General features: G+C 39.9%; 3 long non-coding RNA genes across 3 annotated transcripts in view; 2 read left to right on the forward strand and 1 right to left on the reverse strand.

The window, feature by feature from the left end:
* LOC110142972 (uncharacterized) overlaps positions 1-25,447 on the reverse strand; it is a 484,405-nt gene that overhangs the window by 181,430 nt on the left and 277,528 nt on the right. The gene's annotated exons all lie outside the window — the stretch shown is intronic.
* Positions 953-12,248, forward strand: LOC110136433 (uncharacterized). The gene is made up of 3 exons (XR_002313654.2): positions 953-1,279; positions 9,187-9,352; positions 12,036-12,248. It is a non-coding gene; the product is annotated as an uncharacterized lncRNA (long non-coding RNA).
* On the forward strand, positions 15,585-19,399 carry LOC139034657 (uncharacterized). The gene is made up of 2 exons (XR_011487150.1): positions 15,585-15,695; positions 16,388-19,399. It is a non-coding gene; the product is annotated as an uncharacterized lncRNA (long non-coding RNA).

Below are 25,447 nucleotides of genomic sequence, written 5' to 3' on the forward strand. Positions count from 1 at the left end.
TCAGGTGTGAGTATGATTTGAATAGATAACATTTTAAGCAGAGATGTACTGCATGCCAAATATTAATTACATTGGAATGAATGGGTTCAGCTTGGTTTGCTATTTCAGGGGGTTAGGACTACTAAAGCCGTAAAGAAGAGGAGTTAGTAGAAGCCGTCAACTGATGGGTCTCTGAGAGTGAATTTATAATCACAGATTATGCTAGGACCTGGAAGCTGACCCCGAAGCACTGAGTTAGAAAGGGCAGTCTGTGCCTCTTCTCAAGTGCTAGAAGAATGATGCTGACAACCATCCACTAGGCACCTAGGCTGGGCTCTAGACAATTCATGCTCGTCACCTCCTCTCATCCTTACAACTACCTTGGAGGAATTACCCCATTTGCAGCTGAGAAAACTGAGGTGCTGAGAGGCTAACCAGTTCTTCCCAAGTCCCAAGCCAATAAGCAGCTGAGCCAAGCAATTTCAGTTTATGCTTGGGCCTCTTGCTCACCACACTGCTCTGCCCAGGGGAGAGAGAAGTGTTCTACTGTGTAATAATGCACCAGCTGAAAATGTCAGGGGGGAAGTGAGGCAGTAAACAGAAGGAGAAGGGTTCCATGAAGCCCTCTCTACTCCCACCCCCTCAGGCACAAATCAATGCCTTCCTGGTGTCCCTGCCCTCTCTCAGGCCTGCAGGAGGGCAAGCACAGAGACAAGACTAAACAAAGGTTGTCAAGCCCCTGCCCTGCCCCCTCTAAGAGTCACTATTCACAACCAGCCAGGGAAGCTGTGACTTGATCCAGGGTCACAGCAAGGTGGCTTTCCAGGGGACCACCTTGGCAGTCATCACTAAAACCCCTGAAATTTGGCCTCTCAGGCTTCCAGGCACATGTGGAATGCATTATGTTTCTAATCATAACACTGCCAAAGTTGTCAAATAAGGAGCCTGTGAGAGAAACTACCCAAATTAGGAAACCAACGTGGGCACAACAGAATCGGCCTTCAACCTCTTAAGCACTCTGCCAACATTTTTCTCCTCTTGCCTGATACTGTCATTTAGGCATCTCATTAACTGACAGAATTCTTTACAAAGCAACCTCTGTTTTGGGAGAACTTGTACTAGGTTTATTTATAATTGTCCTATTTCTAAGCACCAAATTTACTTTCACTGCTGCTTTTGTTATAGGGAAATATTCACCCTCCAAAGACTCTGGTTCTTTCGGACTTTATTTTCTAGAAGACCACAAAGGTTCTGAATCTCAACAATTACCACAATTGCCACCACTTCTGCTGCATTCAAAGTGAGTATTTATGTACACTCTTTACTTGTACCTCTGGATCTAGCTCTAAAATTCTGATTTTGGGATGCAGGTGATCTGAATGAGCCTCTTCTCAGAGGCTTCTCAAGCATCTTCAGTTCAAGTCCCAGCCTACAGACCTCCCTCCATATCTTGCTTTGAGCCTCTCACCCCAAGCGTCACATCCATCCTAATTTATCTCCCAAGGCTAAGACAACTCTTTAGTGAAAAGACATCCAAATTAATAACAGTAAACACTTTCATTACCCTGTTTATTTCCCACAAAAAATCAAGGGAAGGCTCTATTGCTTTAACTTCGCAGTTGAGGAAACAGGCGCAGAGAGATTACAAAACTTGCTTAACTTCACATAGACAGGAAAACAGCCAGATTCTGAACGATAATAATCAATGCTGGCTAGCTCTTGCTCCCTCTTTCTTACTCTCTCTCCCAATTCTTGATTTGTAAATAATTTTACAGTTACAAAAATTATCAAGGATAGAAATCATACAAAAACACTTGCTATTCTTTACTCAGTCTGGCCTATTGTTAACATTATCCTATTTTCTTTTTCTGTACACGTCTTTTTCACCTCTATTGATACATAAATTTTGTATATTTTATGCCCAATGAGCATTATATATCATATTTTTCCTGAACCAGCTGGAAGAAAGCTGGGTACATCATGCTCATTTGCCCTTAGATAATTGAAAGCATCTTTCTTTAGAGAGATATTCTCTTATATAACAACATCACTGTTATCTAATTCAGTAAATTTAACATTAATAGAAAATTTTAATCTAATCTATATCTATAATGCAATTTTCTCAATTGACCCAAAAATGTCTCCAATAGCATTTTTTTTTCTCTAGAATAGGAATTAGTCTAGTAGTGGGTCTTGCATTTAGTTGTCATGTTTCTTTAGTTTCCTTTAATCTAGAACATTTCTACAGCCTTTCTTTTTCTTTTATGACACTGGTGTTTTGAAGAATATCATGCCTTTCTTCTTTTTTTTCTAGTACAAAATACCTGATTTGAGGTTTGTCAGATGTTTTCTCATAATTACATTTAGGTAATGCATTTCCAGCTAGAATATCCATAAATGATACTGTGATCTCCTAGTATCATATTCTGGAAGCTCACAATGTTTATTTGCTCTTCACTGAGGATTTAACTTTCTTTACCTAACCAAGACATTGTCAGTTTTCTACAACATATAGTTACAACTATTCCCTTTGAAACTAATAAGCAACTGGTGAGAAGTCAGTTTAAGAACATGAAAATATCCTGCTCCTCATACGAACAACCCCCTGAATTGAGTAGCCATTGATGATTTTTGCCTGAACCATTCTTGAAGATGATTATAAAATGATGATTTTCTAAGGCTTATAACACACGCACATTTACTGATCAGATCTTGACATTCTGCACTGAGTCCTCCTTTTTCATCTACTAATTACTTATTTATTATCAATACAGTTACATGAATTTCTATTTCCTTTAGTGGTTTATATTCATATGCTCCTTTTATATTTTCAAATTGTTCCAACTTTGGTCAGTGGGAGCTGTTAATATTTCAAGCTTTCTTTAATCACTATGATATATCCTCATCAATTTTTAAAACATTTCCTTATTTTCTGACATAACAAGATACTCCAGGAACCTCTAGAATATTACCTGCTTTGGTCACAGATTTCTCTGAGGACTCCTTGGTATTTTAGTGGAAAATGATATTAGGAACCAAGATCTGAGCACTGGGTATGCTCACTGATACTGAGGGTTTTCTTTCTTTCTTTCTTTCTTTTTTTTGCTTCTAGTTCCTTTGGGCAGATTAAGCTAGAAAATACATGCATGTATTGATATATATACACAGATATACTCTTGTAATGTGAAGTCAAGTGGGCCTTAGAAAGCATCATTACAAACAAAGCTAGTGGAGGTGATGGAATTCCAGTTGAGCTATTTCAAATCCTAAAAGATTATGCTGTGAAAGTGCTGCACTCAATATGCCAGCAAATTTGGAAAACTCAGCAGTGGCCACAGGACTGGAAAAGTCAGTTCTCATTCCAGTCCCTAAAAAAGGCAATGTCAAAGAATGTTCAAACTACTGTACAATTGTACTCATCTCACACACTAACAGCCAGGCTTCAATAATACGTGAACCGTAAATTTTGAGCTGTTCAAGCTGGATTTAGAAAGGCAGAAGAACCAGAGATCAAATTGCCAACATCTTCTGGATCATCGAAAAAGCAAGAGAGTTCCAGAAAAACATCTCCTGCTTTATTGACTATGCCAAAGCCTTTATGTAGATCACAATAAACTGTGGAGAATTCTAAAAGAGATGGGAATACCAGACCACCTGACCTGCCTCTTGAGAAGCCTGTATGCAGGTCAGGAAGCAACAGTTAGAACTGGACATGGAACAACAGACTGGTTCCAAAAAGGGAAAGGAGTATGTCAAGGCTGTATGTTGTCATCCTGCTTATTTAACTTATATGCAGAGTACATCATGAGAAACGCCAGGCTGGAAGAAGCACAAGCTGGAATCAAGATTGCCAGGAGAAATATCAATAACCTCAGATATGCAGATGACACCACCCTTATGGCAGAAAGTGAAGAAGAACTAAAGAGCCTCTTGATGAAAGTGAAAGAGGAGAGTGAAAAAGTTGGCTTAAAGCTCCACATTCAGAAAACTAAGATCATGGAACCTGGTCCCATCACTTCATGGCAAATAGAGAAACAGTGGAAACAGTGGCAGACTTTATTCTTTTGGGGCTCCAAAATCACTCCAGATGGTGACTGCAGCCATGAAATGAAAAGATGCTTACTCCTTGGAAGGAAGGACCAACCTAGACAGGATAAGCAGAGACGTTACTTTGCCAACAAAGGTCTGTCTAGTCAAGGTCATGGTTTTTCCAGTAGCCATGTATGGATGTGAGAGTTGGACTATAAAGAAAGCTGAGGGCAGAAGAATTGATGGTTTTGAACTGTGGTGTTGGAGAAGACTATTGAGGGCCCCTTGGACTGCAAGGAGATCCAACCAGTCCATCCTAAAGGAAATCAGTCCTGAATATTCATTGGAAGGACTTATGTTGAAGCTGAAACTCCAATTCTTTGGCCACCTGATGTGAAGAGCTGATTCACTGTAAAAAAAAAAAACCCTGCTGTTGGGAAAGATTGAAGGCAGGAGGAGAAGGGGGCAACAGAGGATGAGATGGTTGGATGGCATCACTGACCTAATGGACATGAGTTTGAGTAAACTCCGGGAGTTGGTGATGGACAGGGAGGCCTGGTGTGCTGCAGTCCATGGGACTGCAAAGAGTCAGACTTGACTGAGCAATTGAACTGAACTGAACTGAACTGATACTCTTGTGTGTGTATATATATATATATATATACATATATATATATATACACACATATCTGTATAGATACATATACACATTGATGTGGTCACACATGCATGTATACACACAAATGGTTTGGAAATCATGAGTTCACACTGATACTGCCAATTTGAAGTATACCCTCTTTATCACTACATAGTCTTTGTCCTGCACTTCTCAATTGCTGGGGGGGGGGGGGGGGGGGGGGGGAGTAAGATGCAAATAGAACCCAAAGTGACTTACAGAATTTTGCTTCTGCTCTACTTATAACAGCTTTACGTCTCTTGCTTAAAATTTCACCTCCAATTTTGGAGGCAACACTATGTGTCCATGACTCAACTCCATTTTTTATTCATATCTGAGCTCCTCTCCTTGGAAGATTGTAGTGAATGCTTGTGAGGGACAGGGCCTGATTTCCTCAGAGAATTTAGAATTAGTGACTGTCAACTGTTTTCTATATTTAGAAGTCATTCACATCAATCAATCAATCAATTCAGTCGCTCAGTGTTCGACTCTTTGTGACCCCATGAACCACACATGCCAGGCCTCTCTGTCCATCACCAACTCCCGGAGTCCACCAAAACCCATGTCCATTGAGTCAGTGATGCCATCCAACCATCTCATCCTCTGTTGTCCCCTACTTCTCCTGCCCTCAATTCTTCCCAGCATCAGGGTCTTTTCCAATAAAGTCAGCTCTTCGCAACAGGTGGCCAAAGAATTGGAGTTTCAGCTTCAACATAAGTCCTTCCAATGAACACCCAGGACTGATCTCCTTTAGGATGAACTGGTTGGATCCCCTTGCAGTCCAAGGGACTCTCAAGAGTCTTCTCCAACACCACAGTTCAAAACCATCAATTCTTCTGTGCTCAGCTTTCTTTATAGTCCAACTCTCATATCCATACATGACCACTGTCGAAACCATAGCCTTGACTAGACAGACCTTTGTTGACAAAGTAATGTCTCTGCTTTTTAATATGCTATCTAGGTTGGTCATAACTTTCCTTCCAAGGAGTAAGCATCTTTTAATTTCAAGGCTGCAGTCACCATCTGCAGTGATTTTGGAGCCCAGATAAATAAAGTCAGCCACTGTTTCCCCATCTATTTGCCATAAAGTGATGGGACTGGGTGCCACGATCTTAGTTTTCTGAATGTGAGCTTTAAGCCAACTTTTTCACTCTCCTTTTTCACTTTCATCAAGAGGCTTTTTAGTTCCTCTTCACTTTGTGCCATTAGGGTGGTGTCACCTGCTTATCTGAGGTTATTGATTTTTCTCCTGGCAATCTTGATTCCAGCTTAAGCCTCTTCCAGCCTGGCGTTTCTCATGATGTACTCTGCATATAAGTTAAATAAGCAGGATGACAACATACAGCCTTGACGAACTTCTTTTCCTATTTGGAACCAGTCTGTTGTTCCATGTCCAGTTCTAACTGTTGCTTCCTGACCTGCATACAGGCTTCTCAAGAGGCAGGTCAGGTGGTCTGGTATTCCCATCTCTTTCAGAAGTTTTCTCAGTTTATTGTGATCCACACAGTCAAAGGCTTTGGCATAGTCAATAAAGCAGAAGGAGATGTTTTTCTGGAACTCTCTTGCTTTTTCAATGATCCAGCGGATGTTGGCAATCTGATCACTGGTTCCTCTGCCTTTTCTAAAACCATCCTGAACATCTCAAAGTTCATGGTTCACGTATTGCTGAAGCCTGGTTTGGAGAATTTTAAGCATCACTTTACTAGTGTGTGAGATGAGTGCAACTGTGTAGTTGAGCATTCTTTGGCATTGCCTTTCTTTGGGGATGGGATGAAAACTGACCTTTTCCAGTCCTGTAGCCACTGCTGAGTTTTCCAAATTTGCTGGCATATTAAGTGCAGCCCTTTCACAGCATCATCTTTTAGGATTTGAAATAGCTAAATTGGAATTCCATCACCTCCACTAGCTTTGTTCGTAGCAATGCTTCCTAAGGCCCACTTGACTTTGCATTCCAGGATGTCTGGCTCTAGGTGAGTGATCATACCATCATTATTATCTGGCTCGTGAAGATCTTTTTTTGTACAGTTCTTCTGTGTATTCTTGCCACCTCTTTCAATATCTTCTGCTTCTGTTAGGTCCCTACCATTTCTGTCCTTTATTGAGCCCATGTTTGTATGAAATGTTCCCTTGGTATCTCTGATTTTCTTGAAGAGATCCCTAGTCTTGCCTATTCTATTGTTTTCCTCTATTTCTTTGCATTGGTTACTGAGAAAGGCTTTCTTATCTCTCCTTGCTATTCTTTGGAACTCTGCATTCAAATGGGTATATCTTCTCTTTTCTCCTTTGCTTTTCACTTCCCTTCTTTTCTCAGCTATTTGTAAGGCCTCCTCAGACAGCCATTTTGCTTTTAGCATTTCTTTTTCTTGGGGATGGTCTTGATTCCTCTCTCCTGTATAGTGTCACAAACCTCCGTCCATAGTTCATCAGGCACTCTGTCTATCAGATCTAGTCATTCATATAAAATACATCAAATTCTAAGACAGCAGCTAGTCTGTTCACTATGCTAAGTCGCTTCAGTCGTGTCCGACTCTGTGTGACCCCATAGATGGCTGTCCACCAGCCTCCCCCATCCCTGGGATTCTCCAGGCAAGAACACTAAAGTGGGTTGCCATTTCCTTTCCACTATAGGCAACTCCTATTCTGAGAGGCTGACAAAGAAAAGAGAAGGTATGTGGGCAAAGCCTCTTCTGGGTAGGGATACAAGAATGGTGGTGGCAAAGGAGGATGAGGTCTCCCAAATCTTTAGATAATGAAGTTGGGGGAGGGGGGGATACAGACCTCAGATATGCTCACAAGGTGGCTCAGTGACCCTATTCCCTGATGGTCCAGATGTCCATAGGAGTAAGGAGATATCCATAATGTTCAGGAGCAGGTAGTCATTGAACATTACGGTAATCCCCAGTCCATCTATGCAAGCTTCACAGAGCATAGAACTAAATATAATGAACTAGCCTGCAGGGTGATGACCTGAGTCCCATGGACCTCTACCCAGGTGCAACATAGACGCTCAGAAAAGTACTAGTTGCTAGTACTCATTGTCTTTGACTTTCATTTATGGCAGTTGTACTCAGGCAGAAGTATATGATGGCTTTGGAACAAGACAGAACTAAGTTACCGTCTTAACTCTGCTGTTACTGGGAAAGTGTGTAGCCTAGGATTGTAATAACTTCTCTGGGCCTTGGATTCTTCACTTACAGAATAAAAAGAATGTAAGGTTGTTATGTGGATTTGAGGTACTAAAATTCAACATGGCATGTAGTTGAAGTCTTAGGTAAACACAGACTTCCTTAAGAACAATACAGAGGTCATAATATCTTAGATATGTCCCTAAACAAAATAGTTTCAGGTGCCTTACAGAAGGGTCTGGAGTCTGATATCACAAGAGAACTGAACAGGGCCAAATCCATTCCCCTTTTTAAAAGTTTTATGCCTTGGTGTCGATTGGCTAATAACTAATAAGACTGTTTTCTATGTATATCAGCCAGAAATTTTACAGCAATTTAATGGTTTGGACTCATCTCTTTTGTTATTGAATCTTTAGCTGCCTTCATAACTTAAAACATACCAGCTCTTGGACCATTTGCTATCTTGAGAGCATCTGCAATTATTGCATTTTCTTTGGAAATTAAAAGGTCAGGTGGGGTGTGGCCAAGGGCTGAAACTAAATACAGTGGTCCCTCGCCAAGGTATTCTTTAACTGGGCCTGCCATCCTAACAACAGGCAGCATTGTCCCTCAAAGAGTCTTCATTCCTCTTGTTTCAGTTTCCCCTGCCCAAGACTGTACATTCACACACACCCAGCATGGCTGTCTTCCACCACAATCTGAGGATGATCAGCAGGTAAAATGTGACTTTTGTTCCTTTCCTACCCAGAACCCACCTGCCAATGCAGGTAGACATAAGAGACAGGGATTTGATCCCTGAGTCAGGAAGATCCCCTGAAGAAGGGGATGGCAGCCCACTCCACTATTCTTGCCTGAAGGACCCCATGGACAGTGGAGCCTGGCAGACTAATAGTCCATAGGATCACAAAGAGTCAGACACAACTGAAGCAACTTAGCAAAGCACAAAGACCAGAGTCACTGATGGATATTACTATGGCACATTCATGTGGGAACACACATCTCCTAGCAGAGCTGTGCAGAAAGACAGTCTTGAGCTTGAGCCTTAAAGCCTCTCTGCTCCCCAGGTACTGTTGCCGTTGCCCAGATACCTTTTCAAGCTACACAGGACAAACACATCTGTCACCGGAGTGAAGGAGATGGGAGTGAAAGGAACTATATGAATAGAAGAAAGCATGCCCCACCTAAAAGTTTTGATATTGAGTTATTTTTTAAACACTGTGCTGGCCAAAACAAATAAATCAGCTTGTCTTTACCTTTTGATGATGATGATGATGATAAGGAGGAGGGAAGGGGAGCTGAAGGGGGAGAGAAAGGGGAGAAGAAGAGAGGAAAAGGAAGACATGCTAGAGAAGTAAGAATTGGCTTTGCTACCAACAGACTCAGAACTTCAGAAGTCACTTGATGTCTCTGGGCCAAGTTTCCTCTTCAACAAGATGAATAGATGTGAAGCCTCAGGTGAACATGAAGGTTCTCCACTATTTCTTGAAGCACAGATTCCAAACTGGTCCCAGCCTACTCTTCCCATCTCTGTTCTAACCTAAAGGTCAGTTTGGGTAGGGGGGACCTAAAATTTACATAGTTTGCAGGGGTGGGGGAACTTGTTTATAATAATGATAATACAAAACTATAACACAAAGTAGGGCAGCATGAATATTTTAAATGAAGAGCAAAAGCACAAAAATACCAATTTTTAAAGACAATTAATACCAGAGATACCACACACACACATATACAAACAGGAAAAAGCAATGCAAGATTTGTTTTCATTATCTGTTTGGGAAATCTCTATAAACATTTGTATTCAATGTTTTTGGCTGTGTAATCTTTGACCGTCTCTTCTTACGACAAAATTCTGTAGTAGACTTTTATATAGAGACTGGGAAGATATTAGGGTTTTCCCTATAACATAGTTGATCGAAATTTACTTGTTAATTTCAATTTATGGTTAATTATTATTTAGAAAATTTATTTCACCCTCACAACTTACTATTAGCAATGTCATTTTCATTTTTAGTACTTTTGTCAAATTTGGGGAAATCCTCTATCAAATGTCTTTCATATGTAAGCTGAATGATTTCAAGCATTCCTGTTTCCTTGGGCAAAAACTCCTCTGAAATGCTCTTTAAATTGATGTCACTCATTACCCAAGACTGTGGAGGGGCCTCTGCTCTTATCACTTCACACCAGGTACGATATAGCAGCCCCCTCACATACACGGAACTTCTTGCTGGTCCCTGACACAGGGCCACCTTCCACAGGCTATAACTTTGCAAATGCTGATCCATATTCTGAATTGCCCTCCCTCTCCTCCCTATCACCCTTCTTCAAGGAGCAAGCAGACTCAGCCGCCCCTCCTCTGCATTGCCTTTGGCTCACACCACAAGAAGAGAATCCTTCCTGTGGTGCTTCAGTTCTCTGCTCATTTGTCTGCCTTCCCCACTAGACTCAGATTCCCTTGAGGGAAGGTAGTGGATCTTTCCATCTGCCTAGCATAAGGCCTAGCTCAAAAAAGATGCTCAATAAGTGGGTCATAAATAGAAACTGCTGCACAACACAGGTTCTAAGGAGTGTGACAATTCTTAACAGTTCTAAAACAAACCTTGTTCTGCTCTGATTCCTCAATTGTCAATTGACACTGCTTTTTCTGCTTCTCTAGGAGGGTGAGGGGGCTGTCATCCTCTCTACTCCCCTTTGTCTGGCCCTCAGGGATCTCTTTCCCCTTGCTTTCAAGTAGGCAGCATATGAGGGTAACCACCTAAATTACCAAGGTGGCCACCCTCCTTCTGGGGTACTATCACCTCTGGAAGGGAAAGACATGAGCAGAGGATAGGCCTATGCCAAAGGTAGAGTATTTCAGACGCATTCCTTTAAGTGCCAAGAAATATCTCCAAAGGGATTAAGTAAAGAACTCATCAAATTTCTGTATCCTTGCTAGCCTCAGAGGAAAAAGGAAATAGAAAAGAAAGAAGGAGGAGGAGAGAGGGGAGGAGGGGAATGGACAGGAGAAGAAAAGACTATCCTGGCAAAGAAGTCTAAACTTGAGAACACAGGAATCTGGTTGCCTTTCCTCTGTGGGTGAAGGATACAAATACTTCTTCATCCACTTTCTAACAAGTCTGCTAGAGCAAGAAAATAATAATAAAAATAATAAAGTAAGGCACAGGTTAATTTCTATATTAACTTAATCCATTAGCCTGCCACAAATGTTTATTGAATGAATGAATCAATGAATGAGTTCTCATGGTTACGTCATCATCATGAACCTGTTTTTCAAAAAATCACATAAATAGCATCCAGGGAAATATAAACAGTGCCCTTCTCTTTACACACTATGTAATTATATAGGAAGAACAATGATTAAAAGCCATTCCCTTACTACACTGGAAAAACAGGCAAGACTTGTTCATTTCGGGTACAAGGATGGTGTTTTCTCCCTTGCTTCAGAAAAGGGCTTTAGGTTTATTCTGTATTTTATAGAAAGCAACTATGGCAGGTGAGACCTTGCATTTGGCTTCTGCTGGAAAACTTCACATTGCAGCTATATTCCACTTGGAGAAAAAAATAAATAAAGCGAAGCCATTTTTCCCTTAATCTGAACTTCTTTAAGAAAGGCTAGATTACAATGCCTTAACACTCTTTATCAAAAAGCAGTAACAGATTTACAGAGCAAAGTGCACTGCTGACCTAATGTATTTCTCCCAAGTAAAGTTGATATTTGTAGTCTAAGAAGAAATGGAGGTTTCACTTGCTCACATCATCTGGTCATTAACTTACGCAAAAAAATAGCCCACCAAGCTCTTTTCTAGTTAGCTGGGCTTATTTAAATTCCTTTCCTTCCCTTCCCCCATCCTCCCTTTTATAACCAGTGGCAAATTACCAGTATTGATAAACCATTAGAAAATAAAATGAGACAATTTTATTGACAGCTAAATGAAGTAAGGCCTGGGTTGTGTTGGCTTTCAGCAATCGAGCTTTTTGTATTCATTAAAACTCTGCAAACAGCGTGTGTAAAATTTTTGATATATGCAGTGTGTCCTGAAATCTTTATCCACATTAACTCAGACACCAATATGCACCCTTGTTGCACCCTAATAGGCTGATTTATTGTGGCTTCCCAGGGCCTATTAATGAAAGAGCTTGGAGTTTTTTAGTGGCCTGAATCAATTTCATTTTTGGATGCGACAGAACTTGTCAAGGTCCATGCCTCTCGTTTCCTCTCTTGTCAGTGTGGATGGATGTCATGAGCTCTCATGTTGCATGCAGCAGCCGGGTGCTTGACAGAGTGATGTGCAAGCTGGAGACCACTTGGACGTCAGTACAAACTCAGCAAGTAGAATGACAAAGAACTGCCATGGGATTCGCCAACTGTCTCCAAGGGCAAGAAACACCAATTAAAAGTTTTTCCAAAATCAATATATACAAATTTTTTAAAACCCATAAATTTGACAGTAAGTATCCATCTAGTGGCAGTGTTCATTCTCCACCACTATTAGCAAGCTCTTGGCCCATCTATTTTGATGGTTTCTAATGATCTTACTTTCTTGTTTGAACTTAAACTTGTGACGGGACAGGGGTTGTTAGAGAGACAGCAATCTAGTTTGTTCACCGATGTATCCTAAGCACTTAAGAGTCTGAGCTCATTAATATTATCAATGGATAGTCTTCCACACAACAGGAGGAAAAAGAGAAATATTCATTAAATATGTAATTTTTTGAAACCAATGTTTGTTACCATCAGTGTCATAGGATTTTTCAGAATCTGATAAAAACTATGATCTCTCTTTCTTTCTCTCCAGAAAGATGATCAGCTGTTCACAAACATGTAATTTTCCATACACTTTCAGACTTCCATAATATCCCATGGGCAGACTTCACACTGAGACACTCTGGTCCACACAGTGCCAAGAAACAGGAATGTTTAATTACGGCAGTTGGGGGTAACAGTCAGGAGATACACAGAGGACGGGAGAGAAGGAATTGATCCAACTGGATTAGATGAGCTTTTGCTTACAGCTCCTAGAGATCCAAACTCAGTCAGTCTAGCAAATCATCCAAGAATTAATTTGATATACTTATCACTGTCAACAGCCCAGAAAATATTAAAGAGATAATGAGCAAATTTGCTAAAAGTCACATAAAAATTGTCCTCCTTTCTCTTCCAAATATGTTAGTTGATTTGTTCCCTAGGGGTGACTGAGTTCTTCTTTAGTGTAACTCTGAGTTCACAATATTCAATAGGAAGATCTGTTCCTATCCTGAAGCTGACTGATCCCAGAATTAAATTATCCCATAATTTTTCTCTTTTGGAGTAGAATCCCAAAGACTCTGAACACTTAGCTGAGTTGGAGGAATCACAGGAACAATCGGCAGCTGCCCTGCCTGTCCAATGAAGACATTGCTGCAGAATTTGACAAATCTGACGTATTTACCTTGCTCTTGTTATTTTCAAGGTTTTTCTCAGCAACCCCGTCAATTGACCAGATGTATTGATTCCTGTACAAACACTGATGTTAGCATTTCCATATCACGTACTGTATTAAGTTGGGTTTATTTTTTGTATATAGTTTCAGTCCAAAGGAGCCTGAAAGATGGCCTATTACCCCACACAACACCTTCAGATGCCTGTTGTTGTGTTTCAGCTTGTACCAGGAAAATCTGATAGAGAGCCAAGAATTTCAATCAGGACTATAAAACAGGGCCTATCATGAAATCCTGATACTTTGGCAGAATTATGACAAGAAATGTACTGATTACAAATTTTGGAGAAAAGTTAATTTAGAAATTAACACAAAAAAAACTGGTGCCAAAATTCAGATGTAGTAAAATTTGAAGTAAAATATAAGAAAATATCACACATCAAATATGTGGAGAATGAAGCTCAGGGACATGGTCATTCTTATGTTTCTATGTCAGGAATATAAGGAAAGTGAAGTGGACTAGAAATTCCACATCCCCCCAAAATTAACATATTCTTTAGGAGGTTCTGAATGTTACTTTCATAACTAGAGACAGAGGTTTTCAGTTAGGCAAATGAGGTTGTAAACTTCAGCTTTGTCATTAACTGGCTGAGTAACCTGAGGCTAGTTGTCTAATTACTTTGGGATGATAATAGTTACCTTTAAGGCATTTGGAAGGATTAAGCGGGATCTGTAAGACATTTAGGGCAGGACCCAGGAGCACCAAATATGCATTAAAGAAACAGAAGTTTTCCTCCAGCAGTCATAGAGAACAAAGGAAGAGCTGAACAGGAGAAGCCAAAGGAGACATAGGGCAGGTCAGAGAGACTGACAGGACGTTGGTAGACTTTCCAGTCCTTAAAATCAAAAGAATTGTCAGCAAAAATACAGAGGGTTGTCTTTTAAGGCTATCTCCTTTGAAGTACTGAGAAGAAGAGCAGATATGGTTTCTAGACAGGGATGAAGATAAGAGCAGGGAATAGAGCAGCCCAGCTTTATGATAGAAGTTGGCTAAACAATTGACAGAAACTTAACATAAAAACAAGGTCTTGCTTGTTTGGCAATAATAAAATTTAGATAAGTCATTTTAGAAGGAAATGAAATGAAACTCTTTGCAACCCCATGAGCTCCTCTGTCCATGCGATTTTCCAGGCAAGAGTACTGGAGTGGGTTGCCATTTACTTCTCCAGAGGATCTTCCCGACCCAGGGATCGAACCCAGGTCTCCCACATTGTAGGCAGACGCTTTACCATGTGAGCCACCAGGGAAGTGACAAATACTATTAAAGCTAACAAAACCATCAATATGTGTCCACAGAAGGACAAACACTGCAGGAAATGCTTACAGTGAATGAAGACGCATCCAATTCACAACAAAAGAAACGATGCAGGCTTAAAGCCAGGAACTATTCTTGGACTGAATTTTTTTGACACTAAATTTAACTGGAATTTCTTTAAAATAGCATTCTATTCAACCTTTTCAAATGAAGAACTTGCGTTTAACAGGAAACATGTACTTTATCACAAGGATGGAACGCCCGGTCCCTGCTTAGTTACCCTAAAAGACCCATGTTGCAGTGAATGCTTCTCAGACGTGAATGTCTAGGGCATGCACAGGTTGAAAAGTAGGAAATGTTTCTTCTCCCAACAATAATGTCCATGGTGAAGCTTCTTTGAAGGGAGGCAACTAATCTTGTCAGTGAGGAGGAAATACGCCAAAAGAAAACGCATAGCTGTAGAATAAATAAGTGGTATCATTAACACTATTGTTAAGACAGAGCTAGGTATCAAGGAATAACAGAATTAGCAGCAAGTTTAAGCAATGCAGTAATGTGCCGTGGACATTTTCTCAAATGTTTGCTTACTTTAGGAAATTATGATGGGTTAATCAAAGAGCACCACGATCCTATAACAGTCAGAGAGCATAAAAGGGGTGCTGTGGGAAAAAAGAACTCAATTCATTTCTAGCACAATAGCTAAATCAGTTGCTAAGAGTATCAGCAAGCTAATTAAGAAATCTATTGGCAAGGATGCTGGCACATTTTCGTTTTCAGAAGATACTCCTTGTTAACACAGGAGCACAACTACTGGTTGTTGAACAGTAAGAAGTCTTTGCAAAAGGGAGGATGTAGAGATATCTTCTGAGCTCACAGAGAGACAAGTCTCCCCTTGCTCACCCTACTCATCATATGCTTACACTAACAAGACAGTAGTCCTGTCACTACTTGTATCTATTGTTTATGAAGAGACCAGATGGAGAACTCAGATTCCCACACTTCAGGGACATTAACCTATTCTACTCCTTTTCCTTTAGGGAGCGAAAATGAAAGCTGCGTGAGTGTGTGCTCAGTCGTGTCTGACTCTGTGGCCCTGTGGACTGTAGCCCACCAGGCTCCTCTGCCCATGGAGTCTTCCAGGCAAGAATATTGGAGTGAGTTGCCATTTCCTACACCAGGGGATCTTCCCAATTCAGGGATTAAATGCATGTCTCCTGCATTGGCAGGTAGATTCTTTACCACTAGTGCCACATAGAAAACCCAAAATGAAAGCTACTACATGTAAAATATTCATAAAATATATGCTACATCATTGTGGAAGTTTGACTGCAAGAGAGAGAAGGCCACAACTTTAACAACAAAGAATTCAGTGATTCTGTCAAATGTAAGTAGCCAATTGGAACACATGCCATTATTTTATGAACTACTAAAAAAGAGAGAAGGAAAAAAAAAAAAACACTGCCAATTAGGATTGACACAATCCTAATGACTTAATTTTTTAAATTTTATACCTATTGTAAGAGAACTGTAAAATGTATAAATATATTTTATCATATAACACATATATACATTAGAAGTATAAGTATATGTAGCCATAAATCAAACATACATAGTTCATATTCTTAAGACATTTTCATTTTCAGATTTTGAAACTTCTGAATCATTTTTAAACTCAGAGCCATCAATATCCATATTTTTTCTACCCAATATTATCCTCTGTGATATGCAAAGTGTTGCTGATGTAGCATTTTTGAAAAATTGTTCCACTACTGTCTCTTGAATTTTCTTCCTAACATCGACATTCATTATGCAAGTTTTGATAGTGATGTTTACTTTATCTCTCCAGAAGGTACCAATGGAAGGTGTTCAGACAAAAAACAAGATCCCTAACATGAATGTCCTTCAATGGTTTGTTGACTCAACTGTCAAGGAGCTGCAGCTGTCAGTCATGGCCTGGGGAATAATGATCAATTTGACACATGCACAGAAATGACAACCATGTCAGGACCACCTCTGGCCAGCAGTCTTTGTAAGGTATTACCATGGCAAAATACATTCTGATTTCAGAGGTGTTGAACTATAAAAAGAAAGTGCAACATAGAATCAACAAAATACATCATCATAACAAGAAATCTGACAATATGGCTCTCGGACAGGTTAATTGAATGGCTCAATGATGCCATGAGGAACCCAAGTTCTTTTCACCTTTCTACCCACCCACCCTCAGCCGAATATCTTGTGCTCAATTTATTGCCTTCATGGACCCAGATAATGTCAGAGTTTTAGGAGTCATAGAAACCTCATGCCCAGAGGAGGAAGAAGGTTGTTTGCTCCTAAGTGTCTCTGTTTATCAGTAAGCAAAACAATCCTTTTGGGAAACAGTCCAGTCACACAGAAAGAAGGAGATGGATGAATGCCATTTTTTCAGCTCTATCCCATTGTAACTTCATAGGAGTCAGGGCCTGATGTTAACAGATTTTCCAATTTATCAACCAACATCAGAAATCTAGATGTTTCTGCGGAATACTCTGGTTTTTAAAATGTATCTCCAACCCATCCGTTTCAGCACCATACCACTTAGCACATTTATAGCATGGAAGCTAACTGAATTTCAGTCTGATGGTGCTCCACAGAAACCTGGGTTTGGGAGAAAAAGATTGAACTACAACTCATGCAGCAATTCTGGAAAGGCATCCTGCATCTCTTGATAAGTAATGCCTCTGAGGACCACGTACTGCCAGCAGAGATGACATAAGTGAGACAGAGGTGGCCTCTGCATAGGAGAAACTCCGGGGCAGATCTCACCCTTTACCAGTAGGCAGGTTGTTCTGAAGTGGTCCCCCTAATAAAAGTCCTCTGAGGCTTCCCTTAGGAGTTCTAACTTGGCAAAGAGTCTGTGATGGCACCACAAAAAACTCTCGGTATCATTCTAGCAGGTGATTCAGACCCCATGCCTGCCTTCAACTTGGTGATCACTCTCACATCCATGGCACGCGGCCAGCCTTTTCCCCAGCAGTGCTCCTCCCTCGGCCTCTGTCCGAGACCCCATCCTCATCTACTTGTCACTCCCTGGACCCAATCTCTTTCACTTGGACTTTCACTTGCTTCTTATTTATTTGGGCCAACAGCTGTAAGCTCAGCCTCCCATTTCCTTTAACCATTCTATCATTCTAACTCTTTCTATAGTACTCAAGTTAGATGTCTATCTGTCCATCCCCTCCGGATGTTAATCACCCATGGCTCCATAATCTCTGCCACATCTGGGAAAAACCTGACAACTTTCACATGAAAAAATGAGCAGCTGTGGGCTTATGGCCTACATAGCTAGCGTTCTCAGAAGCGTGAGTAGCAGAAAGAAAAATATTCTTTCTCAAGTGTGATTTATTTCCTTTCCCTTTCTTTCTCCCTTCTTCTCATCTTCCTTAACTATATTTCCTCCTTCATACCCTTCTTCTAAGGAATTTTTATATTTTAAAGTATACAAGAGGGGCTTCCCTGGTGATACAGTGGATAAGAATCTGCTTGCCAATTCAGGGGACATGGGTTCAACTCCTGGACTGGGAAGATTCCATATGCCATGGAGCAACTAAGCCTGGGAGCTGCAACTACTGAGACTGAGTACTACAGCTACTGAAGCCCCAGCACCTAGAGCCTTGCTCCACTGCAGGAGAAGTTGCCACGATAAGAAGGCTGCACAATGCGACTAAGAGCAAGCCCTGCTCGCCACAACAAGAGAAAGCCCACGCAGCAATGAAGACCCAGTGAAGCCAAAAATAAATAAACTTTTTTAAAAAACACAAAATAAAGTATACAAGAAATGTAGGCTTATTCTAAAAAAATAAATAAAAGTAAAAACCAAAATCACTCATGTTTCTACCACGATAAAAACATCACTATGAACATTTCAGTGTAATGTCTCCCAGTTTTGCTTTTTTCTTTTCTATTCCCAGTTTTGTTTATTGATTGACATCTTTTAAGTTTGGGTGGCTCTGTTTACTTTTGTAAAGTTAAAACCATGAAGTAACTTTCTTACATACATACTTATGAAAATTTAGCTGGAAAAATTATACCATTAATAATTATACATAGCATTCAATTAAAGCGACAGTAAATATTCTGCCCTTCTAGACTATAATAAAAGGCAGAAACATTTTTTATCATTTTTTTATACCCTCCCAGTTCTTTTAACGTGGTAGGCACTCAGTAGAAATTTATTGAAGGTGAATAGTCCAAAGTCTAAAAAGTCACTACGATTTAGAAAAGCAAATTCCTTTTGCAGTAGTTTTGAATACTATGTAATGTTGCTTCACCTAAATTAGATCTCTCATCTGCTCAGGTTTGTGTAGAAGACTCCATTTCACCCTAACAGTATTTTGTTTTTCTGTAAATTAGAACACCATCTGGGGGCACTGACAGAGCTCCAGGGTTTCAGTTCCTTCACAAGTGTCAAAGCAGAACCCGGCATATAGTAGGTGCTTAAAACATGCTTGTCTTGGCAGCTGTCTGTTGCTACAGGCTATTACTTCCCTAGGCAGGAATATCTTGATTTTGAAGTATCTTCAGAAATCTGTGTTCTTGTTACTTAATTACTTAAATTCTCCCTAACTCCCAGTGTGAAAAAAGGTGACTTTTGAATCCATGTTTTCATAGAATGAAATGATATTTAAAATTTGCAGTATTTTCTAGCAATAAACTCCCAAGGCAAGAGGAAAAAATTATCCTCTCAAAGGAAGACATCCTCCCAACACACACTCACATATGCACTCACTCCTTACAAGAGATATTGTCATATCCTGAGTGTTTACATTCCATTTCTCATCTTGAAATAACCACTGAAAATAAACTGTTTCAAACAATGCTTAGTGTGGCAAAATCAAGTTTTCTAGAACTCATTTCTTTAAAAATTCATCTAAACGGAAATTAATTCTCTTTTTAAAAGAAATTAAAATCATTTTTACCCCAGCATCCTTGTTTGGATTTTCTTGAGAGTTCTTAGTTTCAGGACTAGACATCTTTATAAATTTTTCCCGAAGATCTCTTATTTTACATATAGCTCAATTTCCACACATAGACTGTGGCAGTCAATAATCAAGATATAAAAGATTGGGCTGGGAATACCCCCTTTCCCTGTTCTCAACTTCATGGACTCTTTGCTAGTTTGCTTAGCTATTGGTTACTGTCTCAGAATGTACTGGCAGACAAAAACAACTTAGCCACATCTGACTAAGCTATCACATACATTTATTTGATTTGCTAATCCCAAAGCTAATATTTGAAGATGGTGGGTTTTTAATCAAATCTTTGGTATGCCAAGTAGCCAGCCCAGAGCCTGCAATCCTTTCTGAGTCATAAAGGGAAGCCTTGGTTTGTAGCTACTGTTGAATTTCATGAAATCACAGAATTTTAGAGCTGAAAAGGACCTTAGATTATTTGTGACTTGACCTCCCAGCCACTTTAAAACCACTGCTTGAAAAACATTGTTCTCTGTAACTTTTCTGTTGCTAAACCCTATGCTCTTTAAAAGAAATAATATATCTCTTCCAGATGCTTTTATGGAACTGCTTGTTAAAGGGTTATTTGGTGGAGTCCTTTTATGCCCATGAAGTTTGGGTGAATTTTTAGCCTTTTGAAAAACACTGGTAAAAAAAATTATTTTCTGCAGGTGAGGACACTTGGAAGAAAGAAAGAAGGAAAGGAAACCAATCTTTGTTGCGAGCCCAATGGGTGCCAGGTGACCCACTTATATCATCTCTCTTGGTACTTATCTAGAGAACTATTATCTCCACTTTACAGATGAAGAAACTGAGATCCAAGGAGTTTACAAGTAACTTGCTCAATGTCTTAGAGTTACTGAGTGACAAGGCTAGGATTTAAACTCATGGCTTATCAGGTTCCATTTAGGGCCAATGTTCTGTTTATTATACCCAACTGTCTCTCTAGAGTTTTACTCAGATGTCTAAATAGAAAAGCACACATCAGCCTCCACATGGCTACATGGTCATAGTAGATACTTACCGTCAGGTGAATCTCCAAAGAAGTTTATTCAAAAATCTCTAGGAAAAGAACTAATTTTCTCCAGTTTGTCTGCGTGATAATTATAACTGAATGTGCTTTGTACAATGGTTCCTTTATATCAGATAGCAACACCTACCCCTTTAATGATCTGGCTGTTGAAGACTCTACCTGCAAATTCCAGGAGTAAATGAACAAAGCTGACTGCAGGCAGAAGCTGAGTTGACAAAGAGATTTCCTATAGTAGGTAGGTAGGTTGATGGCTGGAGGGCTTGCAGGCCACCCAAACACAAAAATAGAACACTTTCCTCAAGGTTCCAGATGACTCTGAAAAGAGCCCTTTTAATATAGTCTGGACAACCCTCACCTCCAGTTTACATAGAAGACAAAAAGGGTGACATTCTCCCCTCCACTCCCTGGAATTCCCCCAGAATCTAGAAATGAATAATAAATATCCCTCAAACATGACAAAAACTCAAGGTTAGGTGCAGAAGGCTGCCTGGGAAATATAAAGAGAAATTAGCCCAGATGTTGAAAATAACATAACTGGTCTCCAAGGTGATATTGAAAATCAAAAGTTAGTAGTAGAGTTGATGTCAATGTATATGGATTCAGTCCCAGTATTCTTTGTTAGAAAAAATGGATTAGATTGATAGAGTGCCTGAAGAAATATGAACAGAGGTATGTGACATTGTTTAGGAGGTGGTGATCAAGACAACCCCCAAGAAAAACAAATGCAAAAAGGCAAAATGGTTGCCTGACGAGGCCTTACAAATAGCTGAGAAAAGAAGAGAAACTAAAGGCAAAGGAGAAAAAGAAAGATATACAGATATACCCATCTGCGTGCAGAGTTTCAAAGAACAGCTAAGAGGGATAAAAAAGCCTTCCCCAGTGATCAATGCAAAGAAATAGAGGAAAACAACAGAATGGGAAAGACTAGAGGTCTCTTCAAGAAAATTAGAGATACCAAGGGAACATTTCATACAAAGATGGGCACAATAAAGGGCAGAAATGGTATGGACCTAACAGAAGCAGATGTTAAGAAGAGGTGGCAACAATATACAGAAGAACTATACAAAAAAGATCTTCATGACCCAGATAACCACAATGGTGTGATCACTCACCTAGAGCCAGACATCCTGGAGTGTGAAGTCAAGTGGGCCTTAGGAGGCATCACTACAAACAAAGATAGTGCAGGTGATGGAATTCCAGTTGAGCTATTTCAAATCCTAAAAGATGATGCTGTGAAAGTGCTGCATTCAATATGCCAGCAAAATGGAAAACTCAGCAGTGGATACAGGACTAAAAAAGGTCAGTTTTCATTCCAATCCCCAAATAGGCAATGCCCAAGAATGTTCAAACTACCTCACAATTCCACTCATCTCACACACTAGTAAAGTAATGCTCAAATTCTCAAGTGAGGCTTCAACAGTACATGAACCAAGAACTTCCAGATGTTCAAGCATGGTTTAGAAAGGCAGAGGAACCAGTGATCAAATTGCCAACATCCTTCAGATCACAGAAAAAGCAAGAGAGTTCCAGAAAAACATCTACTTCTGCTTTATAGATTCACCAAAGCCTTTGACTATGTGGATCACAACAAACTGGAAAATTCTTCAAGAGATGGGAATGCCACCCATCCTCCTTAGAAATCGGCATGCAGGTCAAGAAGCAACAGTTAGAACTGGGCATGGAACAATAGACTGGTTCCAAATTGGGAAAGGAATATGTCAAGGCTGTATATTGTCACCCTGCTTATTTAACTTAAATGCAGAGTACAGCATGCAAAATGCTGGCCTAGATGAAACACAAGCTGGAATCAAGATTTTTGGGGAAATATCAATAACCTCAGATCATGCAGATGACACCACCCTTATGGCAGAAAGTGAAGAGGAACTGAAGAGCCTCTTGATGAAAGTGAAAGAGAAGAGTGAAAAAGCTGGCTTAAAACTCAACATTCAAAAAACTAAGATCATGGCATCCAGTCCCATCAATTCCTGGCAAATAGATGGGGAAACAATGGAAACAGTGAGAGACTTTATTTTTGGGGGGTTCCAAAAATCACTGTAGATGGTGACTGCAGCCATGAAATTAAAAGATGTTTGTTCCTTGGAAGAAAAGCTATGGCCAATCTTGATAGCATAAAAAGCAGAGACATTAGTTTACTGACAAAGGTCTGTGCAGTCAATGCTATGGTTTTTCCAGTAGCTATGTATGGATGTGAAAGTTGGACCATAAAGAATGTTGAGCAGTGAAGAATTGATGGTTTTGAACTGGGGTATTGGAGAAGACACTTGAGAGTCCCTTGGACTGCAAGGAGATCAAACCAGTTAAGCCTAAAGGAAATTAATCCTGAATATTCATTGGAAGGACTGATGCTAAAGCTGAAGCTCCAATACTTTGGCCACCTCATGCGAAGAATTGACTCATTGGAAAAGACCCTGATGCTGGAAAAAATTGAAGGCAGGAAGAGAAGGGGATGACAGAGAATGAGATGGTTGGATGGCATCACTGACTCCACGGATATGAGTTTGAGCAAGCTCTGTGAGTTGGTGATGGACAGGGAACCCTGGCATGCTGCAGTCCATAGGGTTGCAAAGAATTGGACACGACTGAGTGACTGAACTGACTGATTCTTTGCTAGATAGGCTTCATCTCAATATTTCTTTAAGCTTCCTGCTCTACTGAGACAAAGTCTTACCCCATGGCTCTTAAAAGCATGATTCTTAACAGCAAGCGCTATGCAATACTCACAACTGATTGTGCTCTATCAATGAAAAATAATCGCAGCTACCAAGAAGTGGGCCTCTTGTTTAAATATCTTTTTATTTATGGGCACCTCCCTGCTCTGTCTTATCAAGAACTTGGCTTTCCCCAGGCTGCCTCTTCCTGGACTAAGTGCTTGACTATGTGACCTAGCTAAATCATCATCTATTTCTTTCTTGCTGTTTTCAGCACTCCCCACCCTTCCCCCACTACCTTTTCTGCTCACATGCCAACTGAGTTCTGCTCATCTCCTAGGAAGATTAATTTCTGACTTTATCTCCTAGTGGTGGTGGTGGTTTACTCACTAAGTCGTGTCTGACTCCTGTGACCCAGCTAGTCAGGCTCCTCTGTCCATGGGATTTCCCAGGCAAGAATACTAAAGGGGGTTGCCATTCCTTCTCCAGGGGACTTTCCCATCTCAGGGGTTAAACCCACATCTCCTGAATTGCAGGGGGATTCTTTAATGATTGAGCCACCAGGGAAGCCCCTTCTCATCCAGTGAGAGGCTTCAATAAATACATGGTTTCTACTTTTGGGATAAAGTACTTACTTTATCTCAGTCTGCAAGGGTTACCTTCTTTTACTGAGATGGGTAACTTCGTTTCCTTAGGATTATTTACTTTATTTTTCTCTCATCCTTCTCATTGCTTTCTCAACACACCCAGCCCAAGTCAGCTCACATTATTAAAGAATATGGAATGTGGAGCAGATAAGCAGCAATGTATTTTTCTCACCCTTTGTAACTGTGTCTTGTTGATGGTTTTCACTCAGCGACCCAACTAATGTGTTCCTGTTATGTGGTGGTTGCAACAAGCAGAGAAATTTCTTGCCTAGGTAAACCATGGAGCCCACACAGAGGCAGTCACGGTCTTAATCAGGCAGAGTCAGCTTATGCTTTTATTTGACTACAGATGATGAAGTGAAGAAATTCAAGTAAAACTATAAGGGATGCCAGATAAGAAAAACCACTAATTAGGGAAAGGGAGAGAATTTCTTTCTAAACATGCTCATTAAACTATTTTGACTTTGAAATGGAAACAGAACACTAAAATATGGAAATATTCACATTCGTGGTTTTATTAGGGCATGTTTAGATTTTTCAAACACTAAGCTATTTTTTGAAAGTTCTCCGCTCAGCAAAATAGGGATCCATTTGACCAACCACTTTTTCTTCCTCCAATTTAAACCCATTTGTATTCCAAGAGGAATTTAATCTGTACATTTATGATTCATTTGTGCTTAACTTGTCAAAATGTGAAGAGTGGTTTGAAATAAAAGAAGCGTTTGGATTCTGATGCTTATATAATTTTTATCCTTAGAATCAGAAAGCCAAGCCTTTATAGCGAATCAACAATGTGATACCCTATTGGCAAATGAATCAGATATGAGAAATTGCAGGGCTCAAGTAGATCACAGATATATTGCTATTACTTTGAATTTTAATATACAGACATACATTTATAAGTAACACAAGTAAGCCTTAAGTCTAACTTTTTTAAAGCAAATCATATAATTTAAATAAATGGTGATCTATTTTAAATGAAGTTTGTAATTATTCCTTTCTTTTCAGGGTCACGATGCAATACTGCTTATGTGGCATATTGCACAACTCTGGGAAGCACCATTCTCAAAAACAGAGCAAATCTTCATAATGAGTCAGTTTCCTTGTATTCTTAAATTTCATTCTTTTTTTCTCAACTCAAAATTCAGGAAAGAGCGTCACCCAGGAATATCATCAGGCTGCAATATCTTTATTGACTAAACCAAAAATTCAATCTTGATTTGCCAAATTTCAAGGACTTAACAAGGGCTTCGTGCATATTAATCTAAGATAGTGTCTGGTGAATTTATAATCAGGCTTTGGGTTTAACTCTATATTCATGTTAATTATATCTAGATATATGTCTCTTGAAAAGGTCCTTTACTTCTTGGAAACCTAGATATAAAACTGTGATAACTGTTTACCTCAGAGAATGCCAGTTCTATGGAACCAACAAATATATGCTGTCAGGGCCACCTTGAAAACTCAGTATGAATAACCCACAGAGTAAGTCAACAGGGCTGGGGGTGGGGTTCTGTACTTGGAACTGTCAGGCAGAAGGGGAGAGTAGGTTGGAAGCTCTGGGGA

The sequence above is a fragment of the Odocoileus virginianus genome, chromosome 4 (assembly GCF_023699985.2).
Source record: "Odocoileus virginianus isolate 20LAN1187 ecotype Illinois chromosome 4, Ovbor_1.2, whole genome shotgun sequence".
Lineage (NCBI taxonomy): Eukaryota > Metazoa > Chordata > Mammalia > Artiodactyla > Cervidae > Odocoileus > Odocoileus virginianus.